At 36.5% G+C, this 12,383-nt stretch overlaps 1 protein-coding gene across 1 annotated transcript in view; it reads left to right on the top strand.

The window, feature by feature from the left end:
* The first annotated feature begins 6,724 nt into the window (after positions 1–6,724).
* LOC148597913 (uncharacterized) overlaps positions 6,725–12,383 on the top strand; it is a 47,180-nt gene continuing 41,521 nt past the window's right edge. The window contains exon 1 of the mRNA XM_088562488.1: positions 6,725–6,996. The gene's annotated coding sequence lies outside the window, so the exon portion shown is untranslated. The remainder of the gene's footprint in view (positions 6,997–12,383) is intronic.

Raw genomic sequence — 12,383 nt, 5'->3', positions numbered from 1 at the left:
TTGTTATCTTCCTCTTTTCTGTATCTCTCCATTTGTATTTCAGCCTCCTTCCCACTTATTCCTGTTGCATTGTCAAAACAGATCATGTCAGTTTCTGTAACCTCACAACCATGCAATGACTGCTTCCGGGGAAACAATTTCTTACATGAGGGACATTTCCATCCGAAAGGGCTGTGCCGCTCCATATTATGCCGCTCGGCACTCCAACGTTTATCAAATGCTAGATCATCACAAATGATACACAACCATTTATGCTACAAAATAAATAAGACATACTTAATGATATAGTTTCTCAAATTTCCCTCCAAATACGTTAAGTCAACTCCACTATATATAGTAAAATTGCGGTGCAATCCACTAGAGACCACATCCTAACATAATATTGTGGTGCAATCCACTAGAGACCACATCCTAACATAATATTAACAATTTTAAAGTACCACAACACATGTTCATGTTTGTTTTGTCTCAAAAATGAGTTATTTCAGAACAATAGAGACATACAAATATAGTAATATAATTATATTAACAATCCTGACAGGGAGAAAACCATTTGGGTCTATTGTCACCCTCATATAACTTTAATTTGTCATGGTGTACAACTTTGGCTCGACTCCTCGAGCTTAATTGTATACGATATAGTACATCATTCAGTTTACTGATAACTATAAAAGGTCCATGCCAAGGCCTTTGCAGTTTGGGGTTTTGACCAACTTTCCGTTTGTATTGGTAGTACCAAACAGGATCACCAATATTAAAATTATTATGTTTAATTCTGTGGTCATACATCTTTTGCATTGTGTCACTTGACGCTTTTAACTTTTCTCGCGCAAACTCATGAAACTCTTTTATTTGCTGTTCAAGATTTTCAACAAAACTGATAATATTACTTGTGGGGGTCACATTTGTCAATTCAGGTTTGCCGTATAAAGATCAACTGGCAAATGGACGTCTTGACCGAACATCATTTTACATGAGGTAACCCCAGTGCTCTCATGAACCGACGACCGATAGGCCATCATGACATGGGGAACCACTTGGTCCCAATCCCTCTGGTGGCTTGATACAAATGATGCCAGCATACTTAAAATTTCCCGCATATAGCGCTCCCCATTCCATCAGATTGGGGTCTCATTACTGAGGTACGAGTTTTATCTATACCAAGGAGCTTGCAGGTTTCCTGAAAAAATTGTGACTCGAAATTAGCCCCTTGGTCCGTATGCACTTGCATAGGGACACCGAATAAAGAAACAAAATTGTTAACAAAGGCTCGAGCTACCGTAACAGCCTCTTGGTTTTCAATGGGAACTGCATGTACAAATTTGGTGAAATAGTCACCAATGCCTAACAAATATTTGTTTCCACTTTCCGAAGTAGGTAGAGGACCAAGAATATCTATTGCTACACCCTCCAAAACGTGCCCCAACTTGATATTGACACATTGGTGCTTTTGGCTTTCTACCAGTAGATTTGCGACACCATTGCTCCACAAACTTTCTTATCCCAAAAGTATCGCTCTCGTACTTTGCTAAGGGTCTTTTTAACACCTAGATGACCACCACCCATTGCACTATCATGCAAATGTTGCAAAATAAAAACTTTCAAACTCTCCGGTATTACTAACAACCAGGAAATTTCATCCCCCTGTTCATTTTCAAACATTTTATACAGAACCCCTTTTATTTCAAAAGAATCCAAACGATTCCAGTAGTATTTTACTTCTGGACAGTGTTTTGAGACATCAGTCCAAAACGGTTTAACTGAATTCTCTACCAAATTACGGACAAGTTTTAAAATTTTGTCATTCTCTTGTTCTCGCATTATTTCTACTCTATTGCTTAACCACTTATTTTTAGAATTTTTACGGTCATTCTTACTCTCCATCAATTCTTTCTTCACCATTCCTCGTGTTTTCACAGCATCCACTCGAGTTTCGTGCTCACACTCGATTCCATTTGTAAAATCGCCGACGTCAACGTCTTGCGACGTTTCACGAACTGTCAACGATTTATCTTTATTCGAGTTCACGATTTTCAGTGAGCTAACCAGGTCATGTTGGTTTACTGAGTCGTTCTGTGTTTTCATTGAGTTGTCAAATGAGAACATACACACACCCTTATTAATAGTAAGTGCATCAGTGTGCATATTTCCTAACTCATTTTGTGAATTCCTAATTTCATTATTTTCACTGTTGGTATCGGTCGATGTGTTAAGCTCACTAGAAGGTACTAGATCTGAATTATCAACGTAGGCTTTAATTTCAGATCCTCCTGAGCAATGTTCTTTTGTCTCCCTTCGTAGACAATTTGAGCAACTGTTAGGAAATGACTGGCGGCTAAGACCATCGGCATTCCCAGGAATTCTACCTGCCCTATGTATAATTGTAAAATCATAACTACCAAGCACTTCCATCCAACGGGCCAGCTGACCTTCCGGTTCCTTAAAATTCATCAACCACCGTAGGGACCCGTGGTCGGTACGGACAGTGAATTTTCGACCGTATAAGTAATGGTGAAAATTTTTGATAGCCTTAACAATAGCCGATAGCTCTTTTCGAGTGACACAATAGTTTGTTTCACACTTGGAAAATGTCTTACTGAAATACGCTATTGGTTTCTCAACTTTATTTTGCAATTGAGACAGGACTGCCCCCATCCCAAAGAAATTTGCATCACAATCTAGTATGAATTCCCCTTCATTTTCAGGGTAACCTAGCACTGGTGCGGCTATTAATAGTTCTTTCATAGTATTGAAAGCTTGTTGACATGCATCAGTCCAAGCAAACTTTGTGCCTTTCTCTGTCAATTTGTGTAGGGGTTTTGCAATCGAAGCAAAGTCTTTAACGAAACGTCGATAATAAGAACAAAAACCTACAAAACTACGGGTTTCTTTGACTTTCTCGGGACCGGCCAATCTCGGACCGTGTCGATTTTTGAGTTATCGGTACTAATACCGTCTTTCGTTACTTTGTGGCCTAAAAAGGTTACTTCAGTTTATGTTAAAACACACTTATCAGGGTGAAGCTTTAAATTTGGCTGCCTTAAAAGATCACAAACTTCACTTAAGTTTTTCAGATGTTGGTCAAAATCTTTTGAAAATACGATGATATCGTCCAAATGCACCATACATATCTTCCAGGTTAAACCTGAAAAGATCTTTTCAACTAGCCTCTCGAAAGTGGCGGGTGCTCCACTTAAACCTAAACATAGTACTCGGAACTGCCATAGACCGCTTCCGGGGATTGCAAAGGCGGTTTTCTCTCGATCGTTCTCTTCAAGGCCACATTGCCAGTACCCAGAATGCATATCGAGGGTTGAAAACCATTTATTTCCGTTTAAAGCTTCCAATGTGTCATCTATTCGGGGTAAAGGTTGACAATCATTTTGGGATACTGCGTTTAGTTTTGGGACTTAAAGGCTTAAAGGGTAACATCAACGAAAATGGATAACTCAGAATGCAGATTTTTGCTCCCAGAAGGTTCTGGTCATAGGAGGTACGACATTCAATCTCTCTCCCTATACCTGTCATAAGTTATTGTGGTTAAATTATATAAAAAAAACTTTTATAATGGCAATAACACAATGACCACGCCTACTTCAATTCCTCTAGAGCTTTTGAACCTGTGGTCAAGCCTGTATGGAAGGGAAAACTTCACCTTAGTATAACTGAGTTGGACAGTGCAGATAGAAAGATTTACCATAACTGTTGTTTATAAATTTCTATGTTGAAGCTTGTGCTATTAAATACGTCTCGTTCAACCTTATTATACTTTCTTTGGCAATTTATTTTCTGTGTTAAAGGATATGCGCCACAATGAAAATGTGTCCAACCAGAGATTGAGCCATGTGTTCATTTTGATCCATGGAGATCCCTGATACTTACTTTAATTGAAAATGAGTATTCATTTTTAAAATTTCACTATGTATTGACAGTAATATTTTATAATTATGTTCATTTCACATCGGCTTGACATCTATGGAAAAAAAATGTATAATTGTTGATAAAAAATACTTTCTATAGTCTACATGTATTATATGCAGTTGATGTGCACAATGGGTATCCAATTAAATCAACCATGTAGTATGTTATCATTAAGGTAATATTTGTTTACTATATTTTTTTTCGAAATATTTTCAAAACTTCAGATATACATGTAATTGAAAAACCAGATTGTCATGAAAGTGTAACTAGAAGCATGTTTATCAGTAAAAAATGACTCTTACTATAAAATTTTACTAGTAATCTTCTTTATATACAATTTAAATAACTTATTTCTAATAATTTTTGCTAATAACAAGGGAAGCAATGTAACAAAGGAAAGGCAATTTCGTTTGTCGAACTTCGCCGAAGTGACCTCCAAGTTGAACTCGGGTGCCAACATGGCTGACGACGTTACAGGCAGTACATCCTAGCATTAATATTGCGATTATGATTGTATGCAAGAAATGTAAAGTGTTACGAATGTTTGACGTTTTATAAAATCTTTTACAAAAATCAATTATACAGATAAGCGTTCTTGATTGAATACAGCACAAAATGCACCGTCTGCCCGACTCTAATCAATGTAATAAGTAGTAGTCCCGCCTGTGTTAAATTCAATGCCAATTTATAATTCATTTTTTTTTGTCATTTAATTTTATTATATTTTTTCTTCGTAGGACAGATATTATGCCATTTTTGGTACTATATTAACTTCGGAAATATAGACATAAGGTGACACGGTCAACTTCCGGCGAATAAATGTAGCGCGTAGACACATATCAAACCCCGTATCACATCCGAGGGATTGAGGTAGAGTAGCGGAGTCACCCGAGCTTTGACGATTGCATTTGGAATAGGAAAACTCCAATAACCAAACAAAGTTATATGCAGAAATGGTACACAAATGTGATTAACTTTTTTCATTTGATTCACATTTCAAAGAGTTTATACCATAAGCTAATGGATACCTTTTCATACCGCAAGTTTGAAACAAAATCTAAATGTGAGAAGTATATCAGATTACTGTGAATATGGCTCAAAAGTTCGTTTTCTTTTGGTGGGAAACGATAAAAGGTTCTTTTTAGGCGGATAAAACTCATTGTATCATGTTTGAAATGTTTCAAGAATGAAGCATAGAAAATTTCCAATCTGGTGCTGTATGGCATATGTCATTCGTAAAAAAAAATGGCAAGATCAGAGAGACTGAATTGAATTCGTAAAATGACTAAAACTCCCAATTTTACGATTTTTTGAACTGCTATATCCATTATAAGCATGGTGATCTATATGTTTAGAAGCTTATTTCATTGCCTTTATATGTGAGAACATTTCAGTACAATTTCATGAAATTACTAAGATCAGAACTGGTTTGTCTTTAAGTACAATTCTGTGAAAGAATCAGGCAAGGGGTGGCACATCATAATGCTCAATTTGGTCTTTTTTTGCCTCAAACATATTCAAATACACCAAGAAAACAACTTTTAAGCTGTTTAAATTTCTCCTTAAGTATTGGTTATGTAGATATATTTTGACTGCTTCTATAAGGAAAAAGTTCGGGAAAATTTTCCCGCCATTTATTCATAGTGCATTTTAACTAAATTTTACCTATCAATATCTTAAAAACGCAAAATTTACTAACACTTTGACAGGAATTGATTGAGGTTATGAGGTATAAATACTTGGATAATAAAATATCTGTATTTGTGTTATGTGCCACACTTTATACACAGTTTACCTTATTCTTAAACTGAGTAATACTTCATTGTTCCTCCGTTACGGGCCACTCGTCGCAACTTCGGCTCCCCGTGCAGGTCCGGGTGTTAAAAGAATAGGCCTGCAGCAGCGCTAAGCTTGTAGTAAAAGGCGACTAAATAGGCGCTCTGCCCACAGAGCAACTGGGGTGTGTGCCCCAGGTGGTGGAATGGGGTACCCCTGGCGTGTTACATGCTGGTGTTGTCAGGCTATAATACGGAAAACCTGACCGCAAACCATAGTGGTGCACCGTGTTGGGAAAATGCCACGTTCCTCGCACGTTAAAGAACCTTACTGTGGTATTCTCCCGGAGTAGGAACCATAGGGCTCCTCCACAGGAGGCTAAATTGCCCGACCCTACCCACCTCTCCCTATTTCCAGTGGCAATCAAAATTTGTTGACCCCATTGTCATCGTGTCCCATCCCTTTTTCATTTCATCATCATTTCATGTTCATTTTATCATCAATTTCATGTTCATCGTCTGAATATAGCTGAAATAATGCTGCTCGGACGTTAAACCCCAACAAATAAACAAACAAACAAACAAACGCAACTTCGGCCGAGTCCGTACCCTCCTCATACGTAGAGTATCGGAGTCACCCGAGGTTTGCCGATTGCGTTACTGGCGTCTTTTTCGTTTTCACGTCGATTTCTTTGTAGTGTTCATTTTATTCTACTGACCAATTTCGATGATTTTTGTCTTATTTCGTTTTCTTTGTTATCAGATTTCGTTCGTTGCGCGTTTCATTTGTTTTACTTTAAACAGAATTTATTCAAATATAAGCACAAGCAAATACAGTATACACATTTGGTAGGGTTCGGAAAGAAGCTAGATAGCTTATATATTTGTTTTGTTTCGTTTCTATGTTCACCAGTGCCCTTTGTTTTTCTTTAGTGTAGTCTCGGGAGTTTTCCCAAAACAGTAGGATAAACCCGAGTAAAAGGAACGGAAGGTGGGACTTTCCAGTTGGACCTCGCCCTTTCATGCTTTTCGAGGTATTTTGATAAGAGTTTCTGTTTCATTGAGGACATTTGTGGTGTTCTAAACATCAATTATTATAGTACTACAGTACAACCGCATTTTGTTGTAAGGTGAATACGGAAACAAAAAACAATATCCATGTCCAGGAAATCAAAACCGAAAGTAAAATATTTTCTTCGACCTGTTTGACTTACAGTATTATTCGCCTAAAAGAAAACTGTAAATATAGTCATTTCTCTCTAGTCTATAGTAAAGATAAAGGGAAATTTTATTTAACTTGGTGAGTACATGTACGGATGGTTGTACAAGTCAACAATTAACTTTTAATATGACTTTATTCCCTATAATAGATGTAGGACTATGAGGGACAGTACTTTTTGTACTCAAATAACTTTGACTGCTTTGAAAATGCTTGACTTATGTTGTAATATCGCTGATGTTTCTCCCTTCCCTCTCTGTAAAGGTCTGAAAAAATCCCAACAATGTTAGAACTGTCAAATTTTTGATTGTTTACCACCACAGGCCTGGAAGTTTTACATATGTACCTCTCTGATATGTATGGCAATACACCTGTACTGAGTCAAGCATCCTAGACCAGTTAGCCAGCTAGGTTGTATATTATGTATATATATTACGTATGGTGTTACAGTCTTCATCGTTCATTAGTTATTATATATGATCACTTGATGCCAAGGATATTGCACGTACATGAAACCTTTTTTCTATTTTTAAATTTGTTGACGCTATGTTTCTATTAATATTAATGTGTATATTGAAGCTATATTTCTAAATTTAGATCTGGATATAAACTTTTCCATAATGTAACTACTCTCAGCTAATCATGGCAGAAGCGCCACAGTTGAAGCACCATTCAAAATATTTTATCTACATACACAGTGTAACACTCCTTGAGATGTTTAGGTTTCCTGCATGCTAAAAGCTCACCAAACACATGATAAATTAATGCTTCTACCGTGTGTTTAAACGAATGCTCCCAGTTTGCGTTTAAACACACGATAAACGAAAGCTCCCAGCGTGCGTTTAAACACATGGTAGACAAATGCTCATATCATGCATTTAAACGCACGATACACTAACGACGAAAAATAATAATATTGACATATAATGATGACATGAAAAATAGAAAATAAAAATTAATGAAATTATCTGAATTAAAAATGGCAAAAAATATAAAAATAACAGCTAAATCAAGGTAATAATCAAAGTACAAAAATAAACGAACGCTTCCATTGTGCGTTAAAACGAATGCTCCTATCGTGCGTTTAAACGAACACTCCCAGCGTGTGTTTAAATGCACGCTTCTATGGTGCGTTTAAATAAACGTTCCTAGCGTGCGTTTAAATGGCTGCTTCTATTGTGCGTCTATCATGCATTGAAATGAATGCAAAACGATGTGTAAACACATGATAAACAATGCACAAACGCTAAAATGGGAAATGTGAATGTCTCGAGGAGTGTACATATACATGTATGACAATGTAATATATAAATGAAGAACTTTCATTCAGTCAATACGTTACATATGGACATTTTAGATTATATTGACCTTGGACTTCGTCCTCAGACAATATAATCTAAACAGGTCCATATAAAACGTATTGATTGAGTTAAAAGTCCATAATTGATAAATTTATATCAACTGATCTAATCAGTTGACCAGTTGTTTTGATTGATTTGGGTCAACATGGTATGGAAAGAGAAATCATATCTAAGGAACCAAGACTCTAGCAGAAGTCACCCAATTTTATATCGCATTCATGCCATTTTGGATGTTGAAAGCAAGCCATAATCAGTTGCATAAAATATTTGACAATAGCAATTTTTGGCATGTAGTCAGGATTTTATAATTACCCTTACACCATCACCTGACTAGGATGCAATAGGGTTGTTTAATCATTTTATAAAACACAAAATGTACCAGTAATCCTAAGTACAACAATATTATTTTTCACTCCTCTCACCTCCTTTCCCAAGCGCCCTCTCTGCAACATTCAATAATTTCGCACCAATTAAAAATTATCTCAGTAAATCATTTTATGATACAAAATGTGAGCTTATGCCATTAATTGGCATCCTTCCTCCTCTGTTAACAATTTATCAACATTCTTCTAAAACATGGCCGTCACTCATTACTAAAAGTAGAACATAAGGGTTAGAAAGCAGTTTTGGCCATCACTTGGCGTCTGTCGTAATTAATTTATGAACTCTTCTTCTCTAACACTGCTAAATTGACCAATTGGAACCAAACTGGATACAAATGTTCCAAGGGGTATCTTGCATACAACTGACGTGGAGATTATTTACCCCTCTAAAAACATGGCCACCAATACTAAAAATAGAACATAGGTGTCAGACAGTAGTTTTTTGTATATATCTCCAAAACCTTTAGGTTAAACTAAATTTTGACTTGGTAAAAGTGTTCAGTATAATGAGATCTATCTGCAGTCAAATTTTCATTTTAATCTGTTAAGCAGTGTTGGAGTTATTGCCCTTTTTAGCTAACCTGGCTGTAGACCATGTGAGCTATTGTCATCACTTGGCGTCAGTCGTCGTCATCATTGTTAACAATTTCTTCAAACATCTCCTCTGCAACTACTGAATAGATTTGCATTAAACTTATTATGGTGGTTTCTTGGAGTATCCTGTACAAAATGACCCTTTGGACTTTCAATCGGTTAAAAAACATGGCCGCCATTACTAAAAATAGAATATTGGGGTCATACAGCAGATTTTTGCATATATTTCCAAAACTGTTAGGTTTCACGATTTTCAGTGAGCTAACCGGGTCATGTTGATTTACTGAGTCATTCTGTGTTTTCATTGAGTTGTCAAATGAGAACATACACACGCCCTTATTAATAGTAAGTGCATCAGTGTGCATATTTCCTAACTCATTTTGTGAATTCCTAATTTCATTATTTTCACTGTTGGTATCGGTTGAGGTGTTAAGCTTACTAGAAGGTACTAGATCTGAATTATCAACGTAGGCTTTAATTTCAGATCCTCCTGAGCAATGTTCTTTTGTCTCCCTTCGTAGACAATTTGAGCAACTGTTAGGACATGACCGGCGGCTAAGACCATCGGCATTCCCAGGAATTCTACCTGCCCTATGTATAATTGTAAAATCATAACTACCAAGCACTTCCATCCAACGGGCCAGCTGACCTTCCCGTTCCTTAAAATTCATCAACCACCGTAGGGACCCGTGGTCGGTACGGACAGTGAATTTTCGACCGTATAAGTAATGGTGAAAATTTTTGATAGCCTTAACAATAGCCAATAGCTCTTTTCGAGTGACACAATAGTTTGTTTCACACTTGGAAAATGTCTTACTGAAATACGCTATTGGTTTCTCAACTTTATTTTGCAATTGAGAAAGGACTGCCCCCATCCCAAAGAACCTTGCATCACAATCTAGTATGAATTCCCCTTCATTTTCAGGGTAACCTAGCACTGGTGCGGCTATTAATAGTTCTTTCATAGTATTGAAAGCTTGTTGACATGCATCAGTCCAAGCAAACTTTGTGCCTTTCTCTGTCAATTTGTGTAGGGTTTTGCAATCGAAGCATAGTCTTTAACGAAACGTCGATAATAAGAACAAAAACCTACAAAACTACGGGTTTCTTTGACGTTTCTCGGGACCGGCCAATCTCGGACCGTGTCGATTTTTGAGTTATCGGTACTAATACCGTCTTTCATTACTTTGTGGCCTAAAAATGTTACTTCAGTTTGTGTTAAAACACACTTATCAGGGTGAAGCTTTAAATTTGACTGCCTTAAACGATCACAAACTTCACTTAAGTTTTTCAGATGTTGGTCAAAATCTTTTGAAAATACGATGATCATCCAAATACACCATACATATCTTCCAGGTTAAACCTGAAAAGGTCTTTTCAAATAGCCTCTCGAAAGTGGCGGGTGCTCCACTTAAACCGAAACATAGTCCTCGGAACTGCCATAGACCGCTTCCGGGGATTGCAAAGGCGGTTTTCTCTCGATCGTTCTCTTCAAGGCCACATTGCCAGTACCCAGAATGCATATCGAGGGTTGAAAACCATTTATTTCCGTTTAAAGCTTCCAATGTGTCATCTATTCGGGGTAAAGGTTGACAATCATTTTGGGATACTGCGTTTAGTTTTGGGACTTAAAGGCTTAAAGGGTAATATCAACGAAAATGTATAACTCAGAATGCAGATTTTTGCTCCCAGAACGTTCTGGTTATAGGAGGTACGACATTCCAACTCTCTCCCTATACCTGTCATAAGTTATTGTGGTTAAACTATATAAAAAAAACTTTTATAATGGCAACAACACAATGACCACGCCTACTTCAATTCCTCTAAAGCTGTGAACCTGTGGTCAAGCCTGTATGGAAGGGAAAACTTCACCTTAGTATAACTGAGTTGGACAGTGCAGATAGAAAGATTTACCATAACTGTTGTTTATAAATTTCTATGTTGAAGCTTGTGCTATTAAATACGTCTCGTTCAACCTTATTATACTTTCTTTGGCAATTTATTTTCTGTGTTAAAGGATATGCGCCACAATGAAAATGTGTCCAACCAGAGATTGAGCCATGTGTTCATTTTGATCCATGGAGATCCCTGATACTTACTTTAATTGAAAATGAGCATTCATTTTTAAAATTTCACTATGTATTGACAGTAATATTTTATAATTATGTTCATTTCACATCAGCTTGACATCTATGGAAAAAAAATGTATAATTGTTGATAAAAAATACTTTCTATAGTCTACATGTATTATATGCAGTTGATGTGCACAATGGGTATCCAATTAAATCAACCATGTAGTATGTTATCATTAAGGTAATATTTGTTTACTATATTTTTTTCGAAATATTTTCAGAACTTCAGATATAATTGAAAAACCAGATTGCCATGAAAGTGTAACTAGAAGCATGTTTATCTGTAAAAAATGACTCTTACTATAAAATTTTACTAGTAATCTTCTTTATATACAATTTAAATAACTTATTTCTAATAATTTTTGCTAATAACAAGGGAAGCAATGTAACAAAGGAAAGGCAATTTCGTTTGTCGAACTTCGCCGAAGTGACCTCCAAGTTGAACTTGGGTGCCAACATGGCTGACGACGTTACAGGCAGTACATCCTAGCATTAATATTGCGATTATGATTGTATGCAAGAAATGTAAATGTTACGAATGTTTGACGTTTTATAAAATCTTTTACAAAAATCAATTATACAGATTAGCGTTCTTGATTGAATACAGCACAAGATGCACCGTCTGCCCGACTCTATTCAATGCAATAAGTAGTAGTCCTGCCTGTGTTAAATTCAATGCCAATTTATATTCATTTTTTTTTGTCATTTAATTTTATTATATTTTTTCTTCGTAGGACAGATATTATGCCATTTTTGGTACTATATTAACTTCGGAAATATAGACATAAGGTGACACGGTCAACTTCCGGCGAATAAATGTAGCGCGTAGACACATATCAAACCCCGTATCACATCCGAGGGATTGAGGTAGTGTAGCGGAGTCACCCGAGCTTTGCCGATTGCATTTGGAATAGGAAAACTCCAATAACCAAACAAAGTTATATGCAGAAATGGTACACAAATGTGATTAACTTTTTTTCATTTGATTCACATTTCAA

This window comes from Perna viridis, chromosome 14 (assembly GCF_037379345.1).
Source record: "Perna viridis isolate PV_CMFRI_1.1 ecotype Kerala chromosome 14, ASM3737934v1, whole genome shotgun sequence".
NCBI classification, from domain to species: Eukaryota; Metazoa; Mollusca; class Bivalvia; order Mytilida; family Mytilidae; genus Perna; species Perna viridis.
The sequence above is the reverse complement of the archived record's forward strand: the minus strand, read 5'-3'. Positions and strand labels throughout refer to the sequence as shown.